The sequence below is a fragment of the Rana temporaria genome, chromosome 3, assembly GCF_905171775.1.
Source record: "Rana temporaria chromosome 3, aRanTem1.1, whole genome shotgun sequence".
Classification (NCBI taxonomy): domain Eukaryota; kingdom Metazoa; phylum Chordata; class Amphibia; order Anura; family Ranidae; genus Rana; species Rana temporaria.
In genome coordinates this window covers 478,773,182-478,784,575 of record NC_053491.1, presented here as the reverse complement: position 1 = coordinate 478,784,575, position 11,394 = coordinate 478,773,182, and positions in this window count along the sequence as shown.

The following is an 11,394-nucleotide window of genomic DNA, read 5'->3' as shown; positions in this document are numbered from 1 at the left end:
CATATGCAGAATAAAAAAAATGATATTTATTAGAGATGAAAGGGGCAAATTCGCCTATACTATGAACTCACATTCACCGGAAACTACCACATTTTTGCCCACACTCATAATGTTTGACATATCTTTATTTTCCAAGCCTTTTCTATAGAAAAAAGGGGGGGGGTGAGAGCAGCCATAGTGTCAATGTATTGGAAGCTGCATAGGTAATTTCACGAACATGGTACCAGCCGTTAGGCTAAGATGGGCTGTCTGGCTAATGCGCATGCTCATAGGCTCAAGGAAGGAAGTCAAACATCTATAGTGTCCTGCTGCGGTGAATGGAGTGGCAGCCTCAGCCTGGACTCCGACCAGACCACGCCACCAACCCGTTTCACCGACCCCCGAAATGTAGTCACGCGCATAGGAATAGGTGTACACAGTTTTATGAGCATAGAACACAGACTGCACATGCAGCATTGCCACTGCTGCCAGGTAGCCTATTTACAGTCTAAGGCCCAGATTCTCAAAGGACTTACGACGGCGTAGCGCCATGTACGCCGTTGTAAGTCCGAATGAGAGCCGTTGTATATATGCGGCTGATTCTTAGAATCAGTTACGCATAAATTCGGCTAAGATACGAGCGGCGTAAGTCTCTTACACCGTCGTATCTTAGGGTGCATATTTACGATGGCCGCTAGGTGGCGCTTCCGTAGATTTTCTCATTAAATATGCTAATGAGCTAGATACGCAGATTCACGAACGAACGTGCGCCCGGCGTAGCAAGATACGTCGTTTACGTAAGACATACGCCGGCGTAAAGATACCCCTCATAAAGCAGGGGTAAGTCATGTTAGGTATGGACGTCGGAAACGTCGGAACAGCGTCGTGTTTTACGTCGTTTGCGTAAGTCGTCCGTAAATGGGGCTGGACGTAAGTTACGTTCACGTCGACTAGGCATTGAGCGGGCGTAATTTAATTTGAAAATTCGACGTGATACTGAGCATGCGCGCGCATGCGCCGTTCGAAAAAAGCGTCATTTACGTGGGGTCATGATTAGTTTACATAAAACACGCCCCCCTGTTCCTCATTTGATTTAGGCGCACTTACTCCGGCAAAATTACGCTACGCCGCCGTAACTTTAGACGCAAGTGCTTTGTGAATACAGCACTTGCCTCTCTAAGTTGCGGCGGCGTAGTGTAACTATGATACGCTACGCCCGCCTACATTTACGCTGCTGACTGTGAATCTGGCCCTAAACGTTTTGAGAATGACACAAATAGTAATTTTCACAAAGTCTCATTAGAGCCGGTTCACACTGGGGCGACTCGTCAGGCGACTCAGCCGCCTGACAAGTCGCGTCCCATTCTATTCAATAGAACCGTTCTAATAGGAGCGACGCAAGTCGCTCCGACTTAGAAAAAGGTTCTTGTACGACTTTGGGAGCGACTCGGGGCGACTAGCATTGATTTCTACACAGAAGTCATTTTGCAAGTCGCCTCTGAAGTCATCTTCAGGACGCCTTGCCGAGTCGACTCTCATAAGTGTCAAAGGCTTTTGCTGATGCTTACAATGAATTTTATGCAAATTTTATGCAAAGAGTCAATATTTGCAGTGTTGAGCATGGGAATCCGCAGAACTTTTTTCGGGGGGCATCATTTTAAGGTCACCCATGCTCTGACGCTTTTCAACAATGTCATTATGGATGGTGGTCTGGGACGCCAGGTGGAAGAGAAGCCAACAGAGACTGTGAAATATCTCGCTGTTAAGCCCCAAGGATGAGGAAAAAACAAGCTCATGTCCCCATCAACCCAGTGGATAGCAGCGTGGAGTGTAGTGCTGGGAGCGGCATGCGGCAGGATGACGGCAGCAGGACCAAGATGCAGTGTAAAGCGCAGCTCTGGAAGTGGTATGTGGCTGGATGATGAATGCTTGAGAAAGGAGCGCGCATACTCCAATGCAGTATGATGCATGCTTCGAAATGCGCTACACTGCATCTTGGTCCTGCTGCCACCATCCTGCCGCATGCCGCTTCCCAGCACTGCGCTCCATGCTTCAGTCGCACACCGCTCCCATCGCTGCGCTCCACATTGCTGACGTCATCCCACTGCACGTCGCTCCCAGCACTGTGTTACATGCTGCCGAATTCAGCCCATTGCACGCCGCTACCAGCGCAGATATCCACCAGATCGATGGGGACATAGGCCGGTATTCTGTCAAGTTCTCCAACACATCAGAAACTCCAACCGCTTAACTTCTGGTTTATTTAAAACCAGCAATAATTTGAGTTTTTGACGAATTGCTGGTTGGACACCACACTGGCAACCGAATAGAGTCCGGTGCAGGATATTATGAGCGGAGATTCTTACTCCGCTCTGATACTAGCCAACAAAATGGCCGCCTCCGAGGCGGCGACAACTTTGTCCTCGCTAGTCTTCCTGTACCGGACTCTATTCAGTTGTCAGTGTTGTGTCCAACCACCAATTCATCAAAATCTCCAATTACTAAGTATTTAAATAAACCGGAAGTGACGTAGTTGGAGTTTCTGATGGGTTGTAGATATTGTCAGAACACCGGCTTTCTCCTCATCGAGTGGGGCTTCACAGTGAGATATCCCGCGGTCTCTGTTGGCTTCTCTTCCACCTGGCGTGCCGTACTACCATCAATGATGAGCCTGTTTTTTGTGCACCAATGTGAGTAGTCTCTAATTGGGGTATATTAAATTAACCAGACCTACTGCACTAAGGCCCCGTACACAAAACCGGATCTGTCCGCTGGGATTTATCCGCGGATCAGTTCCAGCAGACAAATCCAGTCGTGTGTATGGCCTAGCGGACATTTTTCGGCGGACATTTGTCCAGCCGACCGTTTTCCAGCGGATAAAAATTTCTTGGCATGCTAAGAAGTCTATCCGCTGGAAAACTGTCCGTCGGACTTAGTCTGACCGATCCCCATCCCTCGCATGCGTCAAAGTGATTCGACGCATGCGTGGAAGTATTTACCTTCCAGGGTCGCGCACGTCGCAGCGTCATCGTCGCGGCGACGGCGCGGCCACGTCACCGCGTATGTTTTCCACAGGGATTTTGATCTGATGGTGTGTACAGCCATCAGATCAAAATCCGGAGCAGAAATGTCCGATGGAAGCGGTCCGGCGGACCGTTTTCATCGGATATCCGCTCGTGTGTACAGGGCCTTAGAAGGATAGACTTGGTGGACACACCCTAAATATGCATAACATTAAAGATGATGCAGCTATAAGACCGACAAACAGAGCAAAAGATTACAGCGCACACATACTAAAATTATATTTACCGTATTTATCGGCATATAACGCGCACTTAAAATCAGGGGAAAATCGTGGGTGCGCGTTATACGCCGATCCGCTGTCTCTGAGCGCCGCTGCCGACATATACCGAGCGCAGTACACTCGGCTATGCTCGGCTCCGCTCGCGGTCACACCCTGTGCCGCCTCCTAGCCTTCATGCGAGAGGAGCCGAGCGTGGCCGAGCATAGCCGAGTGTACTGCGCTCGGTATATGTCGGCGGTGGCGCTCAGAGACAGCGCGGGAGAGCTCAGAGAGGAAAAGCGGGGAGGACACCACCGAGGCCGCAGACGGACGCCGGACCGGACAAGGCCGCCGATGGACGCCGGGCAAGCCCCCGACAAACTGTAAGTAATTCATTTTTTTCCCAGGAATTTCCCTTCTAGAGTATGGGTGCGCGCTATACGCCGGTGCGCGATATAGGAAGATAAATACGGTACATTCTGCAAGGCTATTTAAAACACCTGAACATATTCAGTAAAAAAAATATGGGGATTTGGTCACACTATATGGCCGGCCACATAGTGCTTAAAGTAAGGTGACCAGATTTTTAAAATGAAATCTGGGGACATATCTTTTTTTACTAGTAATGGTGGCAATCAGCGACTCTCTGCCCGTCGCCGCTGCCGCCGCCCGCCTCCCAGCCTGTCAAGCCCCGGCTACTACTGGGTGGGGAGCGGAGGAAGTTCACTCCACCAGGGAAGGCAAAGAGATAAGCAGGCAGGCGGCTGGCCGAGACTTGAGCCACGGCAGAAGAAAATGCGAGCGGAATTGAATGGGCATGCGCGCAAAACTGAAGAAATATTCCCTCCACTCCAACCAGCACATGATCATCAGAAAGGGGCACAGATAATGGAAAAAAAATAGAACCCCCTAAGTTAGTAGGAGTGACGGAGCAGAGGTGTGTAATTAAGATGTTTTTTAATTTATTCTGCACTGAGGGGGCCGGATTCAGATAGGTTAGCGGATCTTTAGATCCGCGTAACCTATCTGATTTACGATCCGCCGCCGCAAGTTTTTGAGGCGAGTGCTTAATTCAGAAAGCACTTACCTCAAAACTTGCGGCGGCGTATCGTAAATCCCCCGGCGGAATTCAAATTCCGCGGCTAGGGGGAGTGTACTATTTAAATCAGGCGCGTCCCCGCGCCGATCCAACGGCGCATGCGCCCTCCGCAAATTTTCCCAGCATGCATTGCTCCAAATGACGTCGCAAGGACGTCATTGGTTTTGACTTTAACGTAAATTACGTCCGGTCGTATTCGCGAATGACTTACGCAAACGATGTAAAAAATTCAAAACTCGGCGCGGGAACGACGGCCATACTTAACATAGGATACGCCGCACTTACCCCTGCTATAGGGGTAGCTTTCCGCCGGAAAAAGCCAAACGCAAACGACGTAAAAAAAAAGCGACGGGCGGTTGTTCGTTTCTGAATCGGCGTAAATGCTCATTTGCATATTTGACGCGTAAAAGACACGGAAGCGCCACCTAGCGGCCGGCCTGGAATTGCAGCCTAAGATCCGACGGTGTAAGTCACTTACACCTGTCGGATCTTAGGGATATCTATGCGGAACCTGATTCTATGAATCGGTCACATAGATACGACAGGCCGGCCTTAGAGATACGACGACGTATCAGGAGATACGCCGTCGTATCTCCTATCTGAATCTGGCCCACTGTCTTTGAAATTGCCCCAGCCCCTGTTCAATTCCAATCTGGGGACAAAACCAGGGACAGACTTGGTCCGGGGACAGTGTCCTCAATCCGGGGGCTGTCCCAGGAAACCGGGGATGTCTGGTCACCCTAGCTTAAAGGGGTTGTAAAAGTTTGTTTTTTATTTTCTAAATAGGTTCCTTTAAGCTAGTGCATTGTTGGTTCACTTACCTCTTCCTTCCATTTCCCTTCTAAATGTTTTTTCTCACTTCTTGTTTCTCCTCAGTAAGCTTGCCCCCGTTATCAACTGAGCCGTTCTGGCTGGGGGTTAGTCAGCCAGAACAGCTTACTGAACAGCTTACTGAGGAGGAACAGGAAGTGAGAAATTCAGACAAAGAAAACAAAGAAAAAAACATTTAGAAGGGAAATGGAAGCAAAAGGTAAGCGAACCAACAATGCACGAGCTTAAAGGAACCAATTTAGAAAATAAAAAAACAAACCTGTACAGCCCCTTTAACCACTTCCAGACCTGCGCACGACGATGTACGTCCTGTTTTTAAAGATTGATATCTCGGTAACGGCAGCAGCTGCTGCCACAACCGAGGTATCGATCTTTAGGGTGCGCGGTCTGGAATCCGATAATGGCGGTCTCCGCGGCGGATTCGCCGCGAGAGCGCCGTTATCGGTGGCGGGAGAGGGGGCCCCCCCTCCCGCCGCTCTCCCGCACCCTCCGCCGATTACCGCAGCCGTCGGTAGCGGCGGAGGCGATCGGGTGCTGTCGGCTGGTGAGTGGGGACGAGACTGAAGGAAAAATCTCCTTCGCCCGTCCCCATAGCTCGGCTGGGCGGAAGTGACGTCAAAACGTCAGTCCCGCCCAGCCTCTTAAAGAGACAAATTTTTTTTTTGGTCATTTGAAAAAATGAAATTTTTTATTTATTTTTTATTTTTTGCATTTAAGCCCAAATATGAGATCTGAGGTCTTTCTGACCCCCAGATCTCATATTTAAGAGGACCTGTCATGCTTTTTTTCTATTACAAGGGATGTTTACATTCCTTGTAATAGGAATAAAAGTGATCAAATTATTATTATTTTTTTTTCAGTGTAAAAAGTAATAAAATAAATAAAAATAAATAAGAAAACAAAAAAAAAATTTTTTTAAAGCGCCCCGTCCCGACGAGCTCGCGCGCAGAAGCGAACGCATACGCGAGTAGCGCCCGCATATGAAAACGGTGTTCAAATCACACAAGTGAGGTATCGCCGCGATCGTTAGAGCGAGAGCAATAATTATAGCCCTAGAGCTACTCTGTAGCTCAAAAAATGCAATCTCTAGATTTTTTTAAACATCGCCTATCGAGATTTTTAAGGGTAAAAGTTTGACGCCATGCCACGAGCGGGCGCAATTTTTAAGCGTGACATGTTGGGCATCATTTTACTCAGCGTAACATTATCTTTCACAATATATAAAAAAATTGGGCCAAATTTATTGTTGTCTTATTTTTTAATTCAAGAAAGTGATTTTTTTCCAAAAAAAGTGCGCTTGTAAGACCGCTGCGCAAATACGGTGTGACAAAAAGTATTGGAATGACCACTATTTTATTCTCTAGGGTGTTAGAAAAAAAATATATATAATGTTTGGGGGTTTTAAGTAATTTTCTAGCAGAAAAAACTGTTTTAGTCTTGCAAACACCAAATCTGAAAAACACCTAAGGTCTGGAAGTGGTTAAGACCTCTACTGCGTCAAAGTACCCCATTATCAGTGGGTCCTACACTAGGAGGAGTCATTTAGTTCTCCCACATAGAGGAGTTTGTCTCTCATGGTTGAGAAGCAGGATCTTTGATTCTATGAATAGTGTAGGACCCACTGATAATGGAGTACTTTGACGCAGTAGTGGGCTTAAGCGGCCATATAGTGTGACCAAATCCCCATATTTTTTTCTTATTTGCTGAATATGTTCAGGTGTTTTAAATAGCCTTGCAGAATTTAAATGTCATTTTAGTATGTGTGCGCTGTAATATTTTCCTCAACTGCACTTAGAGGCGTTTCTCCTTTTGTATTATCTTCTATTTTCTAGAGCCAGCTTCAGTTCTTGGATTAGCCTGCCCAAGTGATGAACTTTTTGGACTCTCTTAAGTGTTGGCAGGGCAGAGGATGGAGGTCAGTGTTAGCAGGCCAGAGGACGGAGGTCAGTGTTAGCAGGCCAGAGGACGGAGGTCAGTGTTGGCAGGGTAGGGGACGGAGGTCAGTGTTAGCAGACCAGAGGACGGAGGTCAGTGTTGGCAGGGTAGGGGACGGAGGTCAGTGTTGGCAGGGCAGAGGACAGAGGACAGTGTTGGCAGGTCAGAGGACGGAGGTCAGTGTTGGCAGGGCAGAGGTCAGTGTTGGCAGGGCAGAGGACGGAGGTCAGTGTTAGCAGACCAGAGGACGGAGGTCAGTGTTGGCAGGGCAGAGGACGGAGGTCAGTGTTGGCAGGGCAGAGGACGGAGGTCAGTGTTGGCAGGGCAGAGGACGGAGGTCAGTGTTAGCAGGCCAGAGGACGGAGGTCAGTGTTAGCAGGCCAGAGGACGGAGGTCAGTGTTAGCAGGCCAGAGGACGGAGGTCAGTGTTGGCAGGGCAGAGGACGGAGGTCAGTGTTGGCAGGGCAGAGGACGGAGGTCAGTGTTGGCAGGGCAGAGGACAGAGGTCAGTGTTGGCAGGGCAGAGGACGGAGGTCAGTGTTGGCAGGCCAGAGGACGGAGGTCAGTGTTGGCAGGGTAGGGGACAGAGGTCAGTGTTGGCAGGTCAGAGGATGGAGGTCAGTGTTGGCAGGGCAGAGGACGAAGGTCAGTGTTGGCAGGGCAGAGGACAGAGGTCAGTGTTGGCAGGGCAGAGGACGGAGGTCACGGCTGGCAGGGCAGATGACAGGGGTCACGGCTGGCAGGGCAGATGACAGGGGTCACGGCTGGCAGGGCAGAGGACAGGGGTCACGGCTGGCAGGGCAGAGGACAGGGTCACGGCTGGCAGGGCAGAGGACAAGGGTCACGGCTGGCAGGGCAGAGGACAGGGGTCAAACTGGCAGAGCTGTGGACAGGGGTCACCGTTAGCAAGGCAGATGACAGGGATTGGTGCTGGAGAAACAGAGTACAAGGATCACCATTGGCAGGACAGAGGACAGGGGTCACCACAAGCAGGGAAGAGGACAGGATCACTGCTGAAGAGGCAGAGGACATGGATCAGCACCTTTCAGACACTCTGTTTGTGATATATACTGTATATATACACACATACTGTACACACACTGGGCCGGATTCAGATACCTGAGCGTATCTGTCCGGCTGGCGTAACCTCCGATACGTTACGCCGCTCTAACTTTGGGCGCAAGTTCTGTATTCAGAAAGAACTTGCGCCCTTAGTTACGGAGACGTAACGTATGTGTTTTGCGGCGTAAGGCCGCGTATTTCAAATGGGATGTAGGGGGCGCGTTTTATTTAAATTTCGCTTGACCCCGCGTATTTGGCGGTTTTTTTGAACGGTGCATGCGCCGTTCGTGAAAACATCCCAGTGCGCATGCTCGAAAATCCGCCGCAAAATGTCATTGCTTTCAACGTGAACGTAAATTACGTCCAGGCCCACTATCTTCAATCTGTGGGACTACAAAAAATATCTCCAAATCCAGTATCTATCTATTTACGGTATAATAACAAAGGGAATTATGCAATATAAAAATATAAAATCTTTATTGTTCACAGAGTAAAAGTATTGGAACACCATTTACAAAAAACTTAGATATCACTGCCAGCACAGAGCCTAATATTCCTTTACCAGGTATCATCCTAAAATAAGGAAGCATATAAATTATCAATGTCACTCCATTTCTTGGCTGTCACTGTCACTCTGTAAATAGTCATTAATAGAAAATCCTTGTGTACACATTAATTATCCAAAGTATAGCCACAATGTTTGTCCAACAAGTGACTCCAATATCCCAAGGAAATGAAATCCCATATGGCATGTACTCCGCATTTCCGTAGAAGGAAGTAGGCCAAAAGTATGGTGTGGAACGAGATCTCCAAATCATAGATCTAGGGGCAGATCCTCAAAGATTCAGGGCCAGCAATGATAACACCCAGCAACAATCTGCTGATTTAAGGGCAAGCAATAATCCCCAGTGAGTGACGGGTGCAGTAATAACCCCTGCATACATTGGGGCCAGCAATAACCCCTGACATGTGACAAGGTAAGCAATAACAGCCCCTAGCAAGTGCTAGGGCCAGCAATGATAACCCTTAACCCCTAGCAAGTGTTGGGGCCAGAAATGATAACCTTCAGCAAATGTCAGGAGTCAGGACAAGCAATGGTAACCCCCATTATGTGTCAGGTTCAGCAAAACCTTTAGCAATTACATCCACCAAATGTCAAGGCAAATAATGTTAATCACAAGCAAGATTCAGGACCAGCAATGATAATACCCAGCAACAATCTGCAGGTTTCAGGGCAAGCAATAATCCCAAGCAAGTGTCAGGGCCAGCAATGATAACCTCCAGCAAGTGTCAAGACAAGCAATGGTAACCCCCATTATGTGTCAGGTCAGGTTCAGCAAAACCTTTAGCAATTACATCCACCAAATGTTAGGGAAAATAATGTTAACCACTAACAAGAGTCTGGGCCAGCAATGATAACACCCAGCAACAATCTGCAAGTTTCAGGGCAAGCAATAATCCCCAGCAACCCCGTACACATGTGCAGGATTTCCGAAAGGAAAAGTTCCCGTCGGAAATCGAGAACCTGCTCGGTTCAGTCTTTCCCCTACACACGGCCGGTTTTTCCAACATGAAAACTGCGATGGAATCCCGACCATGTGTATGCTACATCACAGTTTTTCCCATAGGAAAATTGCCAAAAACCGGCAAAAGTCTGCCGATCTTCCCGTCGGAAAGACTGGGAGGAGCATACACACGGCCGGGATTCCTGGCCAAAAGCTCTGCTCACAGTTTTCCCATTGGGAAAACTGATCCTGTGTACGAGGCAAGCAAAAACCCCCTCACAATAATAACCCCCATCAATGTACAATGATAACGCAAGCAAGGCTTGATAAGAACCTTTAGCATTGGTGTTCAATAGTTTTACTGGCTGGAGCACCCACTCCCGCAAAGCTCCCTCTTACTTTCTATATTGTACGTTTTTACTTTCAATTCCATCATGGGTGTCAGAAGCAGAGCCTCTATTAGAAATCATGGTGCCCCATACAGCCTGCTCATTGGCCAATACACCCCATTCCTTCCTAGTCTGTCCTTGCAGTGCTCTTGTCTTGCCTAATGTCACCAGATACCCGACCACCTAGCGACAGAAGAGGGAAGTGCAGAAATTTCAGAGTTGGGGGTGAAATCAACTGACCTACTGACAATTAGCCAAGGCAACTATCATTAGAGATAAATATGCTGGGTGAGACTCCTGCGCTGTATAGGATGTAAGTAAGGGGGAATAGGCCAGAAAGGGAGTGATAGGGTAAGTGAACGTGAAATACTGCAGCAAACACAAAGGAATGTCCTCTCAAGACAAAAAATGATACTGTGAAGATGATGGGAGTGTCTGCGCTGTGGAAACCTGGAATGGGAAAGGGAAGGGAGGGGAAGGTGGACAGAAGAGTGTGGACCAGTGTGGTGGTGGGGTGTGCTTAACAGAATGGAAGTGACCTACAGTTGGAAATAGAATGGGTGTGATCTGCCCCAGACTGTGTAGAAGAAAAAAACACACATAGAGGTCTACAAATATAAATAATGAGTAGACCACCGTTTGGAAAAGGAATCCTGTGGTGGATGGGGGAGTAGACGGAAAAGAAATAAATAAATATATTTTATAAATATAAGTTGACAGAACTAGAAAAAAATGTGATATAAGATCTTGTGGACAAAATTGAAATACAATCCAACAACCGGGCAAATATAAAGTGACAAAATGTGTAAAACAGTGTTTTAAGTGTAGGAGATAGCAAGCTTAGGTGAGTAAAAGTGTGTGATCAAGTAAAGTCCACACAGCGTGCACCCTTCACCGATGGTGAATCAAGCAGCTTACCTCCCTGTTCTTATACAGACCCAGATGTATCACTGTGCCAGCTAGCCGTTAGACGGATATCTGCTTGTCTGATCTCAATCGCGGTACATACATAAAAGAACAATGGTGTAGATGTTGAAGACTTCCCGGAGAGCACCACTGAGCGGAGCCCCGGCTACCTCCCATTCCCACACAGCGCCTCTCCTCGGCACCCCGGACGGATCCTCTCCGCACACCCGCCGTCAGGTGCGGCACCCACCCGGGCAACACAAGCAGCCGGAGCAACGTGCATGGAAGCCTGAGCTGGGCGGCGAGAGCGAGGCTGAGGGGCGGGGCCCAGACACTACACACACAGAACTCATACAGACCAAGATGTATTGCTTAATTGCTGTAAAGAAAGGCTGGGTCACCAAC